We start from the raw sequence: 23769 nt of genomic DNA on the forward strand, positions 1-23769 counted from the left end.
ATGTCCATGGTTATAGATGGTAGAAATGTCCTTTAAGAAGGGCACACATGATCGCTGTAATCACAGAAATCTGAGTGTAGTTGTCACGTCAGGTACGCTATCAAATCTCCCTATATATAATACTTTTCTCATCTGTGGCCTCCTAGGGTTCGTATGAAAATCAAAATGTTTTAAGATAATGGGTTTAAACTCTTTACCCCAGTGCTTGATGCCTACCAAATAATAAAAATTAGATATTTCAAATATTATAATCATGAGTGCACTATATATGTGATCTTAACAGCAATATTGATGGATCCTTAAAAAGGAAAAGCATTAGAACAATCAGTAGCTCTATTGCAAGACTATTTTTAATTATAGCACTCTAAAAATAGCTGCTGCAATTACTCTGAACCTGACGGTGCTCTGAAGACTTGCAGTGCAGGGTTATGCTAATCAGGAGAGCTCTCAGTCCAATGAGATATCACTTTAGGCTAACAACAAGCATGAATTAAGAGCCCACAGTATGTAGCCTCACATCTTGAAATTATTGTTGCTGCTATTTGTGGTAGTTTAGAACAGGGGTGGGATGCATGTCTCAGTTGCTGGTGGATAAAATTGAAGTGACTGCTGAAAAAGAAACAGGGTTTCCAGATCATTGGCCTGGTAGGAAAATCTGTCCTCTGTGACCAGAAACTGTTCACTTCTGTTTCCTCGGCTTCCCTCCTGAAAAAGACCATCCGAGCTGTGTCCAAATGTGTAGAGTGGCCCCAAAAGTCCAATAATACCCTAAAGGTACTAGTTATTATATCACTAAAAATGATATTATGGTAATATTTTTTTCCTTTTCTTCTTCTTTTTTTTTTTTTCAGATGGAGTTTCACTTTTGTTGCCCAGGCTGGAGTGCAATGGTGCAATCTCAGCTCAGTGCAACCTCCGCCTCCTGGGTTCAAGCGATTCTCCTGCCTCAGCCTCCCTAGTCGCTGGGATTACAGGCACCTGCCACCACGCCCAGCTAATTTTTGTTATTTTTAGTAAAGACGGGGTTTCGACATGTTGGCCGGGCTGGTCTCAAACTCCTGACCTCAGGTGATGCACCCACTTCGGCCTCCCAAAGTGCTGGGATTACGGGAGTGAGCCACTGTGCCCAGGCAGTATTTCTTTTTTTAAATGGTCTACAATAATCATTTTTCTGCCTAAAATACTTCAATTTTTTTAAAAGTTACTTAGGCCTTAAGAGAAATACTTTCTGTAATCCCCTCTGGTCAAATGTCTCTAATCTCTCATCCCCACTGCCACTGGAATAAGCATTATGACAGAGAGGTTGGATCATATTATCACCTCTTCATAACCGCTCCACAGCAAATGCCATGTAAAATCTGCCTATACTTCTCAATGTAAGTTTTCTATTGATTCACACTACCTAGGTGTACTCACCCATAAAAACCTACATCCTACAGTGCTACTCACTATATGATAGGAGCACACCTCTGTGCCTTTGTTAGTATCATTCTTGAACTCTCAGTTCAAACACCTTGTCTTTCATGAGTCCTTTTATCCAACTTTTTTAACTTGAACTTCATTCTTCATCACCATTAAGATCACACAATATTTTGCATTCCATGAATGAATCCAGAAGGACTTGTATAGTGTGGCATCGCAAGAGACCCTTCCTAGTTGTAAATTCATTCAGTGCCCAAAACAAGTTATGGCATCAGTAGCTACTTCAACTTGACGGGCCAGGATGAAACTGCAGAGGGCATAAGGGAGCAAGTAGAAAGCCAATAGAGGGCATCCGATGGAATACTTTAGACTCCAAGTGTTTTTCAAATATCACTGAAAGAAGACTGAAATGGACTAGATGCTTTTGATTTCATGCTTGTGTATGGTTTTGCCATGTATAAATAGATGTTTTACTCAATGTTCCAGCTCTGTGAGACCACGGGAAGAAATACCTGCAGAAGTGGTTTCTATTCATTCATTCTTTTATTCACTTAAACAAATAGTGATTTTTGACCACACTGGCCACAGTGTGTTTTATAAGTTGTCACCAAAATTCAAAAGCTATAGTCAGTAAACCTGCTGGCCTCTTAGTACAAACCAAGGCAGTGGCTCTACACAGCAGCTGGCAGCCACTGGATTCCCCTCTGCTCTGCACTCAGAGAAAGGGGGAAATGCCTGCTAAGGATGGCCCTGATGAAGCAGTAAAAATGATTTTATTAAGTCTTGACCCTTGAGTACATTTCTTTTCATTATTTTGAGTGACAAAATAGGAAGTGCAGTCAAGTATTTCAGCTTTACTAAGACACAATATCCTGAGGAAAATCACCTATTGGGCAGAGTTCCAAAGTCAACCAGCTCTCTTTCCATGGGAACTTGTTTTTACTTGAAGAACAACTAACAGTCAAAAGTGCAGATATCCAGGCTTGGGTATTTGGTAGACATTTTTTTGAAAGTGAGCCTTTCACTACAAAACAAAACACAACAAAACTGGCAGTGACATAATCGGAACTTTAAAGTGAAAATTAAATTTTTAAAAACTTATATCTGCTATCATGAACTTGAGAGATTTCTGATACTTAAAGACTTTTTGACAAAGTCAATGTTTATATTAACAAACATAATCTTTTTGAAACTATAAAATTAAACATTTCAATATTTGAAAGATCTTTATAAGTCAAAGGACAGATATTTTGTAGATGACAAAAGCATGATATCATGCAACCAAGATTATAAAAAAAGTTCATTGATTCATTAATATAATTTCAGTTTTGCATCACAACTAGTCTTAAAGAAATGACCAGTTGTTGAGTTCTGGTGTAGTATCAGAGAAGAATATCCACAACTGTATGTATTAGCTATTAAAATACTTCTTGCATTTCCAACTACATGTCTTGGGGGTCAGGATTTTCTTCGGATACTTCAACAGAAACAAAGCATCGAACAGGTTGAATGCTGATGCATACATGAAACTCCAGCAGTCTTTCATTAATCAAGAGTTTTGCAAGCATACAAGTGTTATTCTTAATAATGCATGCACGTGTTGGAAAATAACTATTTTTATTGAAAATATCATTTACATTAATCTGTAATATTTTTATAATGGTTACTTTAAAATATCAAATATTTTTAAATCCTCAGTTTTAATTTCTAACAGATTACACAAAGATAAGTGTAACTCATATTAACAAAACATTTTGGGGGGTCCTCCATAAGTTTAAAGCATGTAAAGGAATTTCAAGTTCACGTATTTTGAGAACTGTTGGCATATGCCAAGGAGACGATAGCCATATGGTATATATGAGAAGTGCTTTGAAATCTTTGATGTCCAAGAAGTTCTTCCAAACCAGATGGTTGTCATAAAGACTGAAATTTCATTCTGAAAAATGCTTTTCATCTGGTTCAGAATTGTTCTCTCCAGCTGACTCTTGCTAAACCATTCTGAATTAAATTATTTGTCTTTAATTGGGTGCTATGGTGGAAGGAGCTGAAACATTAGAGGAAAGATAGAGTCTGTTCCAAAAGCTTTTTCCTAGTGCCTACTTGATGGAAATTTAAAGGAAGTTTTCAAAAGGCATCTGTCTTAGCTGGCTCCTTTGTAAAGTAGGGAGATGGAATATCACAGGTGTGTTTTGTTGCTAAATGTGATGATATATATGAAAATGTCTGCTACCAAAGGGGCCGCCAGTGAGTACGTGTGTATTCTCTCCTGTTTCATCCCAAGGTCAATTAGACCCCTGGACCATTTTGTTGAGAAGAAGGACCTGGTTGCAGCGTGATGGCCCCAGATAGAAGATGAGAAAGAGAATTGACAAAAAAGCCACGGGACAGGTAGGATGACTGTTCCTCGTCATCACAGTTTCCAGCTCCTGGGACGAGGGGACAGTTTCCTTCCATGCGTTGTATGTCAGCTCACCCTCCTTTCTCTTTATCCTCCCTCCAGTCTTCCACGGCTCCTTATATCATCACATGAAACCTTTCCTTTGCTATGAGTTCCCAATGTTTCCTCACAAGAAACATTTCCCTTATGATGAGTTCTGAATGTTTCCACAGTATAGATTTCAGATGCCCTTGAAGGAATCTCCTTTTTAATAATTTAATCTGTCAGAGTACACAGAATCTGAGAGATTCACAGTTGTCTCTTTCAGTACAGTTCAGCCCAGGATCTCTTCGTTTGTTGAAACCTTGAAGCAGTGATTGGCTTTAGTCATAGCATACAAAACCATGAGATTGAACCAATATTAAGTTTTTGTTTAGGCAGATTATTAAAAGGGTAATCAAATGTATGTGATCTCAACCTGCAATTAGCCCTTTTTAATCCTTGTGTTACTCATTCCTGAACAAGGATAGTATATGAGCTTCACCCTTATTATGTGGTAAAATTAAGATTTTTCCAAGCGTAAAAGGTCATAAAATGAGCTAACTGCAGAAGTACCTTATTAATGAAAAGATGTCAAATTAGTAGATATAAGATGAATAGCCATTATCTAACAAGTGATGTTTTAAAATATTTTAAAATTATAAATACATGGCTACAGTAAAACATCTAGAAAATATAGTATTTTAAATATGACAGGGCTTATTAAAATAGTATTTTTCATTGAATGTACTGACTGGTAAATTATAAGGAATGGAAGCAAAAAAAAAAAAGAACGGAAGGTTGGATAGTCATCATATGAGAGCCAAATGTTATTAGTGCTTTGAGACATAAAATATGTAAATTTAGCAATAAGACATGCCTGAATTTGAATCTCTGTCCATCTCATAAAGATGTACTAAATGTAGATATACCAATATAACAATATTTTATATATATATGTAACATATGTATACACACACGACACATATATAATATATACACACACATGCATGCACACACACACACATACATATGCATACATACATAAATGTGTAAAACCTTGGACAAGTTACTCCCTTCTTCACTTCTTTCAGACTAACAATTTTTCCTCCATAAAAACAAAGATACTGGCTAGGGCTGTGGCTCACACTTGTAATCCAGCACTTTGGGAGGCTGCGGCAGGAGAATCACTTGAGTCCAGGAGTTATACACCTGCCTGGACACCACAGTGAGACCCTGTCTCTACAAAAAAAAAAAAAATTACATAGCTAGGCACAATGGCTTATGCCTGCAGTTCCAGCTACTTAGGAGGCTGAGTTAGGAGGATCACTTGAGCCCAAGAGTTCACAGCTGCAGTGAGCTAGGATCAGGCCACTGCATTCTAGCCCAGGCAACAGAGTAAGACCATGCCTCAAAAGAAAAACAAAAACAAACCCAGAGATACCAATACAATTACTATCTGTGCATGTCTGTAGAGACTAAAGCGTTAAAAGAGATAATCTTTGTGTCTGGTACATTACAAGCTTGATAAATATTATTTTCTCTTTAGCTCCATTATTTCTAACAAGTTAATGGGAAGTTTAGGATGTATGCACTAATCATGATTATCATAAAGTCTAAAGTGTGCTTTTGTTTGGTTTGTTTCTATCTATTGATCAGATGCTTAGAGCCACTCTATAGTTGGGCCTTGATAATGTGTGTAGTATGTGTGTGAGACAAACAGAGATATGGGGGAGACAGTTGAGAGAGAAAGAGGGGGAAAAAGAGACTAAGAGAAAGAGAGAAAGAGTGTGCATAGGGGGTGCATAAACTGACATCTACAAGAACACAGTCAACTAATCCCTGTGTCTTTTACTGAAACAATCAGGCAGTTGTGTCTCTTCTTCCACACCGCTGTTCAGTAATGTGTTTACTCATTGCTTCCCAAGATTATAGCTTTTCACTGCAGCATTGAAGGGAAATTGCCACTCTCCTGTGTTTTTACTGGAAGGCAAGTACAGTGGAGAGAGCCAAAACTCCACTGGAGGCTACAGATGTTTTGAGAGCATAAGTAGATTTTCACAGCTTCCAAGTACCGAACAGTCCTTGATAAACATCTTTTTATGTGCAATGATTGAAAATTTTCATGGGAATAATTTTCTAGTTGAAAGAATAAAAGCAAAAACAATCATAATGAGAAACAATGAAAATCCCTTTTACATCTGAAGGTTTTGTGTGCCGTCATTTTATCGTGTGAGTGTTTTGAGTGATGGGTTAGCAGGAGATGCTTTAATCTCTGTAAGCCACTTAACTTTTTGTACCTCATTGAAGGATATTAACACCTATCTCTCAATGTCTGTCATTATTTCTTATGTTCCTTGAAAATATAAAATATTTTGTCTGCAGTTATTATACTTAAGATCTATAGGTTTCTCTTTTCTGTGACCCCTGCTAAAAGAGAATTATCAGAACACTATCTTTCTGAATCTAAGGAGAATTTTGTAAGAAACACATTATGTCTTTGCAAAAATCTTTAAACAGCTGCGGTCAATCTAAGAGAAGGCGGCATCTATCGGGCAGCTGATGAAAGTGTGTCGTGGAAAGGACCTAAGCTATGTCTGCACCCAAACAGACTCTCTTTGTTCTCAGAGGATTAGATAGTGCAGCCAGTACGTGGCTATTTGGAAAGGGTGAGTGGGCGAAGGAAAAAAAAAAAAAGATATTTGTTATAATATTGGTGCATGTAATATTGATGGGAATAGAACCAAACAGAAACTAGTGACTCCGTGTCATGCAGGAGGCTCCTGACCAACAGTGTTCTGTGGATGTGTTTCTATCAAAGCAGGCACTGGGGGAAGTGGTCCAGCCGCGGAATGCCATCGTCATCTGATCACCCTGTGCTTCTGAGTCAGTGGGCCTGGCAGAACAAAGGGCACTTCAGAGAGTCTTATTGGAACAGCAAGTTTCCATGTGTCCAGATGACATCACCCTCAGCAGGCCTGAAGGGAAGGAATGGGCCAGAGAGTAGCCCGCAAAAAGATTTGTTTGATTTCCAACAGGAGCCTCAAAATTGGGCATTTATTTCAGGGCTTAAAAAATAATAGCATTGAAATAATAAGTGGGTGGTAGGATGACACTTTTAGAGACCCTGATGCCTTTTTTGTGAATAACTTTAAGAGTGCTGTCCTTTTGTTTTTCTTGGCTGCCAATATTAGCATAGGAATTACACAAAACTAGAGGGGGACTCCATCTTGCTGTGAATATAGAATTGTGGACAGGTATTTGTTGGGGAAAGCTATTAATGCCCAAAGAGAGGAGCCTAGAAATAAAAGTCACATTTCCCTTTAGAGCTTTTCCTCTGCCTAAGCGCCATCTCTCCTCGTTCAGACAACCAGGTGGTTCTCAGAGAGATAACTATGGCTGCATCTAAAGCTCTGGCATGTTCCGTTGAATATACTTTCTCCAGTGCCTCTCCTTTCCCTTTTATACCCATTTCAAAGCTTTCCTCATTTATACATCAAATCTTCAGAGCCTTCACAGTTATACTTCTACACAATACAGAATTTGCTTAATACATATGTTCCCCAAGAAACACTTTTTTAAAATGAAAATTTTCATTGAGGTTATGAGGTACACCCTGAAAGGAAATACAATATAGGTCATGGTTGAATAAATTTTTGCGAAGTAAACACACAGCATTAATTAGCACCCATGTTAAGATATAAAATATTAACAACACTTTCGAAGCCCTTTTGTTTCCCTCCCAGTCATTAACTCCAGGCTGTATCCTGACTTCACTACCATGGATTGATTCTGCTTGCTTTTGAACTTCACATGAGTGGAATCCTATCTAGCCCATGTACTCTTTTGCGCCTGGCTTTCTTTTCTCAACAGAATGTTCATAAAGTTCTCTGTGTTGTGGTCTGTGTTTATTCATTCTCATGGTTATAGAGTATTATATGAATATAATACATTTGGGCTGTTTACTGTCTTTGAATATTATAGTGTAGCTATGCACATTCTCATGGTTGTTTTATGGTGAACAAATGCACACATTTCAGTTGCACACAAATCTACACCTAAAAGTGGAATGTTACACTTAAGTCACCTCGGTACATATGGCTAAATAACTTTCTACAGTCCTACCACCCATATATGAGAATGCCAGGAGCTCCACAACTTTGCCCACACTTGGTATTGTCTACTTTTTCTATATTTGCCATTCTTGTCAGTGAGTCAATGGTGATTTACCTTCTAATATCCTGCCTAAAATAAATTGATCTCTAATGGTAAAATATTGAGCCCAAGATTAGATCTCTCCTAGAAATTTTGTGTTGAAACTGATTTAATAAAATTAACTCGAGAAATGCCACAAACAAAGCAAACAGGAAGATGCAAACACAAATTATTTAACAATTTTAAAGCAATAAACATATGTCAACAAGTAGTTCACTAAATTTTAGCTCATCCCACTCCATAAAGTCATTCTCTATGATTTAAACATCAGAGAAATTTTCGTTTTTTCAGACCAGCCCCAAACATAAAGCTTAGGCAGCCTCCATCAACTTCTGATTCTTGATGTATCCATTACGATGCAACCTGGGAACCATTAAAAGGGGTTGGACCTGATGGTGATTGCATAATTCTGATTTTGGATTCAAGTCATATAAGATATGTAATTCAACAATAAAAGAATTAATCCCGAGAAGACAATTGTTAGATATCTATGTATGAAGCTGATACTTTGTGAGCTGAATAATGATATTGTTTCCCTATATTAAGTTTCCCTTTTGTTTACTATCAATAAATTTCTCCCTCCAAATCAGTGAGTGCACTCAAGACTCCACATTTATGCTTAAAAAGAGGCATTTATGCTTAAAAAGAGGCAGAGGCTAAATTCCAAATTATCAGCAGGAAAACCATGGATAGTTAGAGTATCTTGTTCTGTGACGCAGAATTTACTTGTGCAATGGAACAGTAAAGAGCCAGATAAAAATATAAACAGGGAAAAGAGAAGAATGAGTGTTTATCTGTTTTTATGTCTTAAAAAATTCTTCCAAAGAAAGGAAGAAAATGATGTAAAATTTGTGTTTCTTGCTTCTCGTATCCTAAGTCTCTTTATTAGAAGAAACACCAAGTAAAAGGCGTAGAATAGCAGATTATTTTCAAAATGCATTTATTCACAAAAGATATTTTTTCCTCCCTACTATCAATTGCTCGGACCCTGTATTTCCTCAGTATATTTTAACTTTTCCCCATGAATATGAGTTTGTTTAAAAAATCCTTGAATCTGCTCCAATTACAGACTTCCCCAGCATTGCTTTTTTTAATTGTTTACATGGCTAAGTGTATTTGTTTGACCTAAAATTTGGCAAAAACATAGTTATGTCTTTAAGGGATTAGTAGTCATCAGATACCACTTGAGAATTCATTTTGGTCTTAAATTAGGATAATAATAGATTTATGTTGTTAGAATGAAAAGCTAACTGGGTAAACTAAGAGATGTGAGTTTCAGTTCCACATTTAGTATTAAATTGGTTCCAGATACAAAAGGTAGGTTTTACCTGAAGGCCTTTCTTGGTGGAGATGAAGACAGAAACTTCATGTTATAAACATATTCTTGGCAAATGTGATGAAAGTGTACCTTTACCCCACAATTTGCTAATATGTATGCTTAGAATAGTAAATGACTCTACAACAAATTGAATTTGGCAAAACTTGTATAGAAAGGTTGGGTCAGAGAGCCCTGCTCAGGCCTACAAGCAGAGGGGGATATACAGAGTTTCCCCTGAAAAGAAACAAATTGCTCCACAAGCCACCAGTGCCCCTATGAACACCCCTTATGCATTTTTTTTTTCAGGAAAATACCCATGAAGGCTCCTTGGAAAAATAGGTGGTGTAGAAACAGTGTCTGAGGGCTGAATGATTAGCAATATCTTAGAATGTCCAAAGCAACCCTCACTGCACACACTGAGCAGCATAGCAACACATCTACGGTGGAGAGTATATACTTTCTTCTACCCTGAACCACTGATGAATTTGACAATAAATCAATTGAATTCTAAAAATTTGTAATGGAGTAAACAAGCTGTTGACTAACTATGTAGAGAGGATAAAAGAAAAGAAACACAGAACACAAACAGATTACTGAAGGAAGGGCCAACTCATCATGTGAGTGAGCGCAGGGAGCATAGTTGTGAACGATGTTTTAATATCATGTTAGGTCTAATTAAGAAAGAGCACTGTGAAAACAGAACAAAGGGCGGGTGCCCTACAGAGGCAAGGAGAGCAAGGACTCCGAGGAACAGGGAGTGCAGGAGGAAGGATGCAGCGAAGGCCGGTCTTCCAGGGCCCTGGACACAGACAGCGCTACCCACCTGACTCAGGCCACTATATTTTCACTTCCAGAACATCTGAGCTGTAACAGCCACAAGAGGAGCCGGAGAAGAACCTGCAGGAGTGAGCTGGCCCACATCCTGTACATGCTGAAAACAAAAACACCAAAAACCTTAAAAACAAAAGAAAAACCTAAGCAAATCAAACCTCAGTATGCATGAAAAGACTGAGGACCTTACAATAAGAAATCCAATGGGATTCTCTTGATGGACACAAGTCCTCCAGGATTAGGATTTAGGATTAGAGTCTGGTGTGTAGACCCTGCACCTCTGATAGTTCAGGCCCTAAGAAGCACACAAATCATCACACGTTTTCATTTTTAATCTTTTCTTTGATGTATTAAAATAACCTATTAGTATGGTTTATTTTGCAGTCTTGGACCACAGATAGCTATAATTTTTCCAATGACGGTTTTCTACTATATTTTGCTAAATCATTTTTTTTAGCACTCTTAAGCAGTTTCCTGGTAATGCTAAAAGGTTTGATTTGCAAGATCCTATGTCAGATGTGATTTTCACCTCACTCCCCTTGCCACCCTCTCATCTTCCTGGAACACAGGGAAGACATGCCCAAGAGTTTCAGGAGAAGAGTAGCTGCTCCCATTTCCCTCCTCTGCCTGCCCTAGCACTGGGGAGTCCAGGGGTGGGGCAGGTGCATGAATCCTCAGGGATACTGTAGTAAGGACCACAAACCAGACCAGGCTGCCTAAACGGCAAAGATTTTTTCTCTCACTGTTCAAAGTCAAGGTCAAAGTGCCGGCTGGGTTGGTTCCTCCTGAGGCTTCTTTCTTTGGCATGTAGAAGGCGTCTTCTCTCTGTGTCCTCATGGGGTGGTCCCTCTGTGCGTGTCTGTGTCCTGATCTCTTCTTATAAGGAAACTAGTTCTATTGGATTAGGGCTCCTTGATGGCCTTATTTTAGCTTGATTTTCTCTGTAACGACCCCGCCTCCAAATGCAGTCACATGCTGAGGTCCTGGGGATTAGAATCCCAATATAAATTTTGGAGGACAAAATTCAGCCCATTGTAGGGGGCTGAGATGACTGCCTCATCCCCAGTTCCTTTTTCTGTGTTCCAGCACTCTCGAGTGGGGTCTTGGGAGGGGTTGCAGGAGGAAAGGCAGAGTCCCTTTGCTGGAAGTTCCGCTCAGGACTGCATCACGCAGTTTCGGAACTACTCTAGAGGGCTTCACTCATTCTCACTAGGGCTCCTAAAACACTGCAGGCTTCTGTGCTCCCAGCAAAAAACAGGCTTCTCTTCTTACAATAAAAGTTTTATGGTAGAGAGAATTGGAAAGAAATAACAGATCATGGCATCCGAAGTCTCTTTCATGTTAACCTGTGCTTTGGGGAGCAAGGTGGCTGTAGTACTGGGAGTGAGAACCAGAATGATTCCTGGACAAGGTGACACTCAGGCACAGGGGGAATATGTGTCCAGAAAGCTGCTCTTTTAAGATCCTGGAGGCATCTAGGTTTCTATACCTGAGGAAATTTTCTGTTCTTTGAAAATTCCTTGTTCACTTTTTTTGTTGTTGTTGAGACAGTGTCTTGCTCTGTTGCCCAGGCTGGAGGGCAGTGGCGCTATCTCGGCTCACTGCAAGCTCCACCTCCCGGGTTCATGCCATTCTCCTGCCTCAGCCTCCTGAGTAGCTGGCCCTACAGGCTCCCACCACCACACCCGGCTAATTTTTTTGTATTTCTAGTAGAGATGGGGTTTCACCGTGTTAGCCAGGATGGTCTCGATCTCCTGACCTCGTGATCTGCCCGTCTCGGCCTCCCAAAGTGCTGGGATTAGGCGTAAGCCACCACACCCGGCTCCTTGTTCTTTTTGAAGAGCTGCCTAACTTTGATTTGGACATTATTGATAAGAAATATTTGTTGCATATTATTGAAACTCAGCTTATATTTATACTCATCTACTCATAAGATGGTTTGAAATAATGTCCTAAAGTTACTTTTAATTATATTTTGGGGTTTTCTCAATTGTAAGTGTAGTAATTCAGGCTCATTATAAAAGATTATTAAGTTCTCACACTTACTACATTTGGCAAAATTAAATAATTTTTTGAAATAATTGTATAATTCATCATACCACAGCTTCTCCATGTGTTGTAGAACAGCAGGGGCAGTGAACTTTTTCTAAATTGGAGTTTAGAAACTAAAACATATTTGACCATGGGCCTTTTTATCTTTGAAGCGATTTTTAACATAAAAAACTATTTTAGATATCTGATTAAAACCACTTTCAACATTTTGCTAACATAAAGCATAGCTTAAGAAACACTGGCACGAGCTGAATTCTATCTACATAGAAAAGAAACTTATTTGAAACGACAGAGAAGCTAATGTATTCAGAAAAGCAGAACAGATTGGCATACTTTTTAAGAATAATTGTCATCCAGGGCCTGATGATGTCCTTTTCTTAAAGTAAATATACAAATATTCGTATAAATGCATAGTTTTACATACTATATCTTCTATTTCTTTCAGGCCAAGTCTATAGTTCAAAACACTGGGTAATGTTAAAGGAAAAATATTTTATTCAAAAGATCAGCTGCAAGCCAGGCATGGTGGGTCATACCTATAGTCCCAACACTTTGGGAGGCTGAAGCAGGAGGATGACTTGAAGTGAGGAGTTTGAGACCAGCCTGTGCAACATAGCAAAGATCCTATCTCTACAAAAAATGCAAAAAAAAAAAAAAAAGTCAGTTACATTTTTTTTTTTTTTGAGATGGATTCTTGCTCTGTCTCCCAGGCTGGAGTGCAGTGGCATGATCTTGGCTCACTGCAACCTCTGCCTCCTGGGTTCAAGCGATTCTCCTGTCTCAGTCTCCCGAGTAGCTGGGACTACAGGTGCACGCCACCATACCTGGCTAATTTTTATTTTTTTTTAGTAGAGACAGGGTTTCACCATGTTGGCCAGGCTGGTCTCGAACTCCTGACCTCAGGTGATCCACCCGCCTCGACCTCCCAAAGTGCTGGGATTACAGGCGTGAGCCACCAAGCCCAACCAAAAGTCAGTTACTTTTGATAGGAGGATGGAGGAGGTTGATGAGTAACACAAACAATGGTCTTTTCTACAACATGTATTTTCATGCTGACTAAATCTATTGTAGTGAGAGTTACTAAAATGACTTAATATTCTATATAGACATAGATTAATTTTTTAGAAGTCACTTGCCCATAATTTAACATTGAAAAATTTGCTAATGCTTCAAAAATACTAAGCATAATTATAACACTAAAATAGATTGTATTATACAGATATATAAATTAGATTATCTTAAATATTTATAATAATTTAGAAATATATCATAACATATTAAAAATTATCCACATGTTATTAAGGATTTTGAAATAACATTGTGACAGGCTTTGGCTGAATGATGGGTTGGTATATGGAACCACATGCTGTTTATCAAGTTGTTTTGCTATGTTATTTTAAAATAGAGTGTTTGTTTCCATGGAGTCTTATTAGACTGCCCCACAAAATCCTGGTAGCCATGCCTGCTCCTCCCTAAGATAATGAAGCCTTTTCTTGTTTGATTTTGAGATGCTTGAAGATACTGAGGTAGAAGGGTCCTCCTTTTCTAGTAGCCCTTCCAAATAATTCTCTCCTCGCTTTAGTTTTGTTTTTACTTGGCAATGACACACACACACACACACACACACACACACACACATTTTAACAGCAAATATAAATTTATTTGACATACTTTTATTAAGTGATTTGTATATGCCCCATACTGTTAGTTATATGGTAAAACATCATCCAGTAATTTACAAAATATGCTCCTGAGAGTTGTTTAACTGCTAATGCAAATAGTGTACGATTCTTTGAGAAAATAAGTAACAAAGAGCAGTGGAGAAGGCAGTTTTTGGGTTGTCCAGAACAGTTAATAATGGCTTTCTAAAAGGGTCTGGACTTGTGGTCATCCTATGGGAAGTGGGATTATTTTCCTAGATTGGTAGAGACATGAGATAGTGATTGAGCCAGGGACCATAGGCAAAAGCAAGGTCTGGAAATAAGCAAATAAGTCAAGAGACAACCGAAAACAATGTGGAGATCCTTCTGAAAGCAATAAAGGGGCAAAACACATAGAGTTAGTGGTAGATTGGTGCCTATGCATATTTCTTATATTTTTCACCTTTGTTCTGTATTTAGCACTGAATGGGAATTCAAAATGAGATGATATTTATTTTGAATTTGACCCAAAACGTTTTCTCTTCTCAGGTTATTTTACAGAACTGAGTAAGATTATAACATTAGATTGGGAAGCTTTTATCTGTGACCCTAACTTTGGTAAGCACTCCAAGATATCTTAAGAAATCAAAAAGTTTTAATGTAGAGAAGGAGAAGGAAAAGTATGAAATCAGAGAAGTTGTGAAACTAAGGAGTAGACTCCATCACTGGGAGCATATCCTGTAAGCCACATTCTCCAGAGTGTGATATTCCTGTAGCCAAACACATTGGGTAGAGAATATAAAGCCAATATGTCACGCCACAGCACTGATTCATTTTCTCCATAGATTGTGGCTTATGTCCCTGAAAGTGGGATCTTATTTACCATAAGAGGGCGTGATATCGGCAGGGGCCCAAGATGGGAATGACTGAGGGAGCCAGGGAGCATGAAGAGGAAGAAGGCAGGGACAAGCGGAGATGCTCTTGAGAGGGAGTGAGGTGGAGGGTGGTCTGCCATTCCGGCTGCTTCTGACTCCAGAGATTTTGAATTCCCTTTTATTATAATTTACCACCATTTCTTCAATGATGTCTTGAGAAAGTTCCTCTTCCTTGAAATCAAAAAGGCCTCTCAACACACCTAGATAACTTGCTCTAATCTGTTTTACCACTATGATTTGAGAAACACTAAGTGTCCTCTGCCCCTCATCAGCATCAACTCTGTGGGTTATTTAAAGAGCAAGGGGAATGTAGAGAGAAAGGACTGTTTCTGTCCTAAGCAAATATAAGCAGCCTTGGCAATCTCTGACCATGTGATTTCTAGGACAGCTTGTGCATTCTTTGTGAGACTGAGGGCACTGCCCTGCCTCGTTTCTACTTCACCTCCTGCAAGTGTTCAAGTTCCCACTTGCAATGGAAGCACGTGCCACTGTGTCTATGGTGAATCTGGCTCCCGGGGATCTATGGTGGGCTTCTCTGGAGTGGCCTACTTTTCCAGATTGGCTGAAGGGATGCAATTTACAAATGCAAAACAAAAAAATTAAGGTAGATAGTAAACAAGGAAGAATTGCATACATGTTTTAGTTTTGGTTTTTGGTATCTCTTTTGTTGTACCCATTGATATCAGATGTCCAAAAATAGTTCTGCTTGTCTAGTTGTCTATAAATTTGAATTACAGAAATCAATTGAAGTCATCTCCCTGTCCCACTCAATAGGGTAATAATGAAGGTCCTCATGCAAGATAGAATTTGAGAGCTAAATGACAATGAGTATTAACAATCAGAGTGGAAGTTCTCTGGTTACCTTTGTCTGGAAATAGTGATGGCACATTAGTATGCCATAAGTGATGACACTTATGGCACACTAATGTGGGTATTTTTGTTTGTTTTAAGGAAATTTACCAATTGTATAGGTTTGTATAGTACATCGATGAGCTTGGTTTTCTGATTTTGCAATGGTGTCCATTTGGGTGTGATTTCCACTACACCCAAGAATGGCGTAAAGCCATTCTTTTAGGAATGCCAGCCAAGTAGCCACCTCTCAGAAATACCTCAAGAATGACTTGAAGGTCATTAGGATTTGTCTGAGATAACATATTTTAAAAATAATATTGGGTAGGGCTTTTCTATGGGAACTTTCAACACATAGTTATTATTTCAAGCAACTGCATCAACTTGCAACAACATGATGTTACACAGATTTCTAAGAATCAAATTGTGATGTGTACACCGATAATTACATGGATAAAGTGTCTGCTTTTCATAGTTTTCTTCCAGCTATTCCTTTAGGGAATGTTGGTGTTTCTCTAGACCATGTTACATCCATTCCTCTTGTTCATTTTAGGATAGGTTTGAAGAAGTCATTCCTCAAAGTCCTTGTTGTCGCTTTTTGGTGGACAGCCATGTCTTTGGTGGAAATGGCTCTGGTGTGAGTGCTCTAGCAGGATTAACTCACTCCATTTGTCTGGTCTACTTAATAATATCACTAACATGTCAGAGTTTTCCATCTCAAAATTAAACCATAAAAGGCCTCCGTTTCTCTCTCCTTTCTCTCCCTTCACCTCCCCCACCCCCGCATCTGTCTCTCTCTCTCTCTCTCATGACAGAGTGATTTTGATGTTTTTTTTTTTTATTGTTTGGATTTTAACACCTCATCATGAGATGTAGTGAATTCCTCTCCTTATTTTTCCCCAAAATGGATATCTATTTCTCCAAATGGATTAATATCAATTTCCCCCAAATGGATAAATAAATAAGGCCCTTGGAGATGTTTACTATTTATGAGGCCCTTGGAGATGCGTATTATTCCAAACAAGAAGCTCCAGCACAAGGATTCTGAACCCTAGCTGCTCATAAGCATCATTTGAGGGCTTTTTAAAAAATTGCAGAACCCTAGAAAATTACATTAGTGGGGGCCAGCATGCTTTGGACTCTGCCCAGGAGATTATGACCAGCTGCTGACGTGAGAGCTGCTGACGTGAGAGCTGCTGATGAGTGCCCAGGGCTGTGATCTGCAGAAGATCCCCTAGCTGGGAAAACAAAGGGACCCACTTTCTAACTTGCTTCCTCTTCTTACTTCAAAGCATTTGTGACTACACTGCAGGATCAAAGTCACCCCAGGTGCTGCACTGCTAGAGGGTCTTGCAGCTCTGGGACCCAAAGGGCTTTGAAGTCCACTGTGAATTCCTGTGGCTGGGAAGTAGTGGTCCATTAGGAGAATCAAGGCCATGATTTGCCAAAAAGAACTGCTTTCTACCTCTTTTCACTGGGAGTTTGCAATGGGAAGACCATACCCCCAACTTGAACACTGCTCTTGGCTCTGTTAAATTCTGTTCTTTATGATAAATTAATACTTAGTGCCTCCATAAAAGTTAAGAATGACTGTTGATTTTCAGCCATTTATTGATATTTTATTATAAGTTTTTCTGAGATAATGTGAAAATTTTTAAGTATTTGATAACAGAAAATAGGGAAAGGATAGCTCATTGTCTATTAAAATTCTTCCATAGATACCTGGCCTCCCCTAGACATCTGATCTCTTTGGAACATAGTTTAAATCAAATATCCATTAACAGCCGAAAAAAATGCAGATTGTATTTTCTAATCTCCTATAGTATCACAACATAGCTATGTATGTCCAACAGAGAGAAAAGGCACATAGTGATTCTGCAGCTCCAGGATTAAGTGTGATAATTGACCACAGGTGCTCTTTTTCTTTTTGTACTTTTTTTGAACCTTTCTAAGAACATGTGATCACATAGTTTGACTTTAATGTATTTTCATGCCATAATCTGATGGATTTTAAGTATTAAGATGTCAGAACTGCTAGATGAGAGAGTGACTGATTTTATTGCATTCCTAGGAAAAGATATATGCTTTATTTACTCTCCAGTAACAGAAAGAAAAACCCTCATACAAATTTGGTGGTTAAGATAATGCTTGTATTTGAATGTATTATGGATTTTGATCACAAGAAAACTTCTCAGCAATAATTAATGCTTTCATAATAACATACCAGAAACTAGAAATAGTTTATCACAGTTTGGGAATATTTTATTAGGTCATTTTGTATTAGAAATAAAGTTATAGGCCAGGCACGATGGCTCACGCCTGTAATCCCAGCACTTTGGGAGGCTGAGGTGGGCAGATCACGAGGTCAGTAGATCGAGACCATCCTGGCTAACACGGTGAAACCCTGTCTCTATTAAAAATATAAAAAAATAGCCAGGCATGGTGACAGGTGCCTGTAGTCCCAGCTACTCAGGAGGCTGAGGCTGGAGAATGGCATGAACCCAGGAGGCAGAGGTTGCAGTGAGCTGAGATAGTGCCACTGCCCTCCAGCCTGGGCGACAGAGCAAGACTCTGTCTCAAAAAAAAAAAAAGATAAAAGGAAAAAAGAAAAAAAAAGAAATAAAGTTATAGCACAGTTTAGAAAGTAAAGACTAGAAAAAGAACAAATTCTACCCAAACCAATTTTAATAATTAAAATTTATTCAGTGAATATGCATTTTAAATTGTATTGTATTAAATTCAATATAAATTTTTAAAGATTAAAGCAATGTTTTAAATACTAACTGACTTAATTAGTTGTTTCTGATTATATAAACCTTCATCTGTGCCCCAAAACTGTTTATTAAAAAGTACCCTATAGCCTAGGCAACATACAGATAGTCTGTCCCCCCGCAAAAAAAATTAAAAATTAGCCAGGTTTGGTGGCACACCTGTATTCCCAGCTACTCGGGAGATTGAGGCCAGAGGATTGCTTGAGCCCAGGAGTTTGAGGATACAGTGAGCTGTGTAGACACTACCACACTCTAGCCTGGGTGACAGAGCGAGACTCCATCTCAAAAAAATAAAATAAAATACATTAGAGGCCAACTTTCTAAGTCAAGAAGGAAAAGCCCAACCCTGCAAAGTAAAGAAATATGAAGGTAGTGATTCTGATATAGAATAATTAAATAGGAAGCTACTTATATTATTCACACCTCCTATAAAGGACTAATCTAGGAAAGATGTTGTAACTTTTATTTTATTATTCTTTCTATCATAAGAAGTTAAAAGGGCTGATGTTACCCTCTATATGCTGAATCCTCTTGTGCTGAATAGAAACAACAAACACTTCCATGCCTACTATTAAAAAAAAAACGTATGCGAGGAGACTTGCTAAAGTATGATCAGGAAGACTTTATTCAGGACCATTTAAATAGGCACAGAGACACTGCTCTGGGGTGTGGCAGTGGGGTAGAGATTGGGCTCCACTTTGAATGCAGTGCGGGCAAGTGGGAATTCATAGCCAAGGAGCAGGGTGGGGGTGAGTGTCAAGGCCAAGGGAATGCTGGCTACACAGACCTAATGGTTTCTTGCTGAAGACAGGCCAAGGTGATCAGTTACCACCTTGGTGGATGGTGGAGGAAAAGGAACCTGAACAGATATTCAAGATGATCAAATATTGGAGGTGGGGGGTTCTTGCTAAACTGACTTTGCAGGGATTTTACAAGAAAGCATGCAGAGAGGCCTTGGAAAAGGTTCAGGGAGCTGCAGTACAGTTTGATCAAGCAAAGAATATTTGCTACTATCCAGCTATTAGAATCATGTCTGAGGCAAGGTTGTACTTTCATTAACTTTCAGTGAACTTTAGAACAGCTGAGATTTTGGCTGGGTCTCTACATTTGAGTGAATATTTATAGTACGTAGATACAGGAGCAGCCCAGTGATTTGCTCAGTTTTTAAAATAAAAGGCCTTACAGACCTGCACCTTTCTGACACTGGTTCCCAGACTCCAGGCACATTCCAGAAGATTGAATACAATCTTGAGTACTTGATAAAACACTTAGCTGGGGTTCCGAACACTACACCCCCACATATGGTGCTCTGCCAGGCTGAGGGGATGGAAAGGCTCAGAAGCAAGGTCTCTCTGGCTTTCTCCCATCCTGGTGTCTTTCCTCAACCCTCATCTTCCAACTCCCTAACCAATTCATAGGAAAGAGAATTCCTCTTCCCCAACACAGGTCATAGACACTAGAACCCTTCTCTTCCAAAGCAAGCCATGAAACCTGGAAAGGTCATTCTCTCTCTTCTCCCTTGAAGATCCTTGTTCCACAGGAGTCCTGCCCTATACCTGGAAGGAAGGAATGCATACAGAGAATCCAAGAAGAACCTGAACAGGCAGGACTTGCTGGAATTCCCCCTCACTCTATCACTATTAGATCACAGCCTTTTGTCCAATCACATTTCTACACAGCTGTCCATTCTTTATAGAATGTAGGCATAAAAATAATTTTCCTTGAGACTTTGGCTCTTCATTTCTGCATTATTCTGTGTCATGTAAAGTTTGATTAATAATTTTGTTATACTTTTCTCTTGTTTACCTGTCTTTTGTTACAGGAGCATTCACTGTCACCCTTCTAATAGGTAGGGGATGGTATAACACCTTTCTGCCTTAAAGCCTCAAGAGGTGAAATAAGGCCTATTGTAGTCATATGGCACAGGGCAGAGAATCTCCAACTTTAATTGTCTCAGATCTTGTTTCAGGCAGATAATTAGCAGGACAAAATAGAGTCTGACACTGAGCATTTTAATGAGTGCCCGGGTAATGTCAAGGCTGGTTGTTCAGGGAGTACAATTACTCTCTAAGCCTGGATTCCTCACTGGCAAACGAGAGTGGTGTTGCTCACAACTCAGGTACTGTTTGGAGAATCAACAAGATTTGACATGACATGATAAACCCAGAGAATGAAAGCCAGGAAGCATTTAATACATGCTACAATTTTTCCTTTGCTTTTAAAAAGTTGATTTGTTATCAAGAGAAGATGACAGAAATAATACCATTTCATAACTTTCCATTCTTCACTTTGATAGTTTATCATATATGTGTTTATTTTTCTCATAATAATATATAGGAAACACATTATATTTTCCTAGCGCTAGTCAAATTCTATTTAAGTTTGTTAACACACTAAATCATTGTCAGATAGGGGTCATCATTAGGTTTCATTGGTGTCGGTCAAAATGGACACTATTTCCAAGACAGCACTTTCCGCCAGAGATTGTGGCATTTTGCCCAATATCTGTTACGCCGCTTGATGGCTTTTCACATGCCTAGTGAAAAATTTTTTTTTTCCCTTTTGACTGTGTTTATCTCATAATAAAAACTCCCTCTAAAATTGAAGGCAAATTTTATTTTATTGTGGAAATATATTCCAGCTTGAGAATGAATCAATGCCACATTTTTTCCATGGAATGAAAGCATAACCTCGTTAGGCTTTTGTGTGTTTTCACAGATGTTGTTCTCCTTTTTTGTAGAAGTGAGCTATCAAAACCTTATTCTGCAGCCATATATACAGGTACAGGTTGAAGCTAGAACTCAGGATAATAGTATACTGAAATTTTTAGCAGCCTAAATTTGTATTTTAAGTAATTTTGTCCACCCGTAAGGCAAATATTTAGAACATGTCTGTGTTGACTGGCCCTGTCGACCTCCTGATGGGACTTTTAAGACAAAATGAACACATTGTTTCTGCTCCCTGTGCCCTGAGGGTGGGAACCAGGCTGTGATGTCTTTAAATAGTCACAGGTTGTATCTCTAACCTTTGTGCCATTTCCTAATGATTCATACCCCCAACTGCAGCTTTTGAATAGCTGACAAGCTCAACTCTTAGTGATGTAACTTTTAATAACATATATTCTTATTACTCAGGATTTTTTTGCCATAAAAATACATGGCAGTAAGTTTTTATCCCCCTCCCCAATATATGAATAAAAATAAAGAATTTTTTAATTAAAAAAAGCAGGGTTGTGTAGTCCTGAATGGCGTAGTTCTGAGGCTCTCTTTGTTAAAACTGTGTGTTAAAGGAAGTCTACCAGGAACTTGAATGTATATGTTTTAATACGGCTTTGTCCCAAAGCATTTTTGTACCTTTTGTATCATGAATTATTTTACATGGCACAAAATAGAAGAAAACGATGAAAACAATGGAGAGAATAATGTCCGCCATGGTGTAGTGGGAAGCAACAAGGTTGAAAGCAGAACTAGGGTGACCAACTAGACTGCTCCCATTTGCCCAGGATGGAAGAATTTCCCTAATCCTGGATGTACAGGGAGAGCTCCAGGATAGCTGGTCGCTTCGGCTGCCAGCCTCACTGGCGTCAAATAAAGGCTCTGCATTTTTACCAGCCTGGAAACCTCCGGCAAAGCCACTTCTCAGAGCTTTGGTTGTCTTCTCTGTAAAGAGGATGCTAATAAATACTCTTTATGATTTTGTTAAATTAAGCATGGAATAAAGTGTTCTCCTTACATATTTTAAGTTTGCCCGAAAGGTTTCTCCATACATAGTGGGCTGTAACCTAACTGGATATGTGAACCAACTGTCACCTCCTCTTGTAGCAATCAGTTTCTGCCAATCAGAGGTGGCCAACTGTCCAGACCAGGCTCAAATAAAGCAAACGCAGAGCTGTAACCAATTGGGTGTTTTTACATGTCACTTCCGTCTTCTGTACCTTACTTCCATCTTCTTTAACTCATTTCTATTTTCAGTACTTCACTTCTGTCTTCTGTACCTCATGACAAACTTCTGAACCTTGTTCCCTCTTCTCTATCACACTTCCGTTTTCTATCACTTCCATGTTCTCTAACTCATTTCCACCTTCTGTACTTCACCTCTATCTTCTGTACCCCGTCATCTTCTAGGCCTTCTTCAGTCTTCCATGCCTCACTTCCATTTTCCTTACCTTATTTTCATCTTTATACCTCACTTCTGTATTTCATAGATGACTTCCGTTACCTGTAACTTACTTCCGTTTTCTCCACATCACATTCGTTTTCTGTACCTCACTTCTGTTTTCCTTAACTGATTTCCATCTTCTGTACCTCACTAATGTTTTCCATAACTCACTTCCATTTCCTGAGACTTACTTCTGTTTCCTCTACCTCACTTCCGTTTTCTGTCCCATCGATTTTCACAACCTCACTTCCGTTTGTTCTACCTTATTTGCATCTTCTGTATCTTTTTCACTACCTCACTTCTGTTTTTCGTAACTCACTTTCATTTCTTATGATGTACTTCGGTTCTCTCTACCTCACTTCCATTTACTATACCTCACTTCCGTTTTCATTACCTCATTTTCATCTTCTGTACCTTACTTCTGTTTTTCATGACTCACTTCCATTTTCTATGACTTATTTGCGATTTCTGTAGCTCACTTCCATTTTCTGTACTTCACTTGTGATTTCTGTACCTTATGTTTTCATTACCTCATTTCTGTTTTTCTAAACCAATTCTGTTTCCTGTGGCTTCCTTGTTTTCTCTACCTCACTTCCGTTTTCTGTTTCACTTCTGTTTTCCTTACCTCATTTCCGTTTTCTGTGTCTCACTTCTGTTTCCCTTACCTCATTTCCATCTTCTGTACCTCACTTGTTTTTCATAACTCACTTCTGTTTTCTGTGACTCACTTCCGTTTTCTCTACCTCACTTCCGTTTTGTCTACCTCACTTCCGTTTTTTCTACCTGACTTCTGTTTTCTGTACCTACTTCAATTTTCAGTGACTCACTTCCGTTTTTTATACCTTATTTCCGTCTTCTGTATCTTACTTTTCACTCCCTCACTTCTGTTTTTCCTATCTCACTTCCATTTCCTGTGACTTATTTCTGTTTTCCCTACCTCACTTCTGGTTATTAGACCTCCCTTCCGTTTTCTTACCTCATTTTCATCTTCTGTACATCACTTCTGTTTTTCATGACTCTTCTGTTTCCTGTGACTTCTGTTTTCTGTACTTCACTTCTGTTTCCCTAACATCATTAGCATCTTCTGTACCTCACTTCTGTTTTTTATAACTGACTTCCGCTTTCTGTGACTACTTCCGTTTTCTCTACCTCACTTCCGTTT

At 38.7% G+C, this 23769-nt stretch overlaps 2 long non-coding RNA genes across 2 annotated transcripts in view; one reads left to right on the forward strand and one right to left on the reverse strand.

Moving 5' to 3' along the window:
• Positions 1–7078, forward strand: part of LOC129048152 (uncharacterized) — a 20695-nt gene extending 13617 nt beyond the window's left edge. Inside the window, exons 2-3 of the long non-coding RNA XR_008510254.1 lie at positions 3704–3810; positions 6660–7078. This is a non-coding gene — a long non-coding RNA (uncharacterized LOC129048152). The remainder of the gene's footprint in view (positions 1–3703; positions 3811–6659) is intronic.
• Positions 1950–23728, reverse strand: LOC129048149 (uncharacterized). The gene is made up of 3 exons (XR_008510248.1): positions 23584–23728; positions 10195–10302; positions 1950–2446 (listed from the first exon to the last, which is right to left on the reverse strand). It is a non-coding gene; the product is annotated as an uncharacterized LOC129048149 (long non-coding RNA).
• Between the last annotated feature and the right edge of the window lie 41 nt (positions 23729–23769).

Source organism: Pongo abelii, chromosome 8, assembly GCF_028885655.2.
Source record: "Pongo abelii isolate AG06213 chromosome 8, NHGRI_mPonAbe1-v2.0_pri, whole genome shotgun sequence".
Lineage (NCBI taxonomy): Eukaryota > Metazoa > Chordata > Mammalia > Primates > Hominidae > Pongo > Pongo abelii.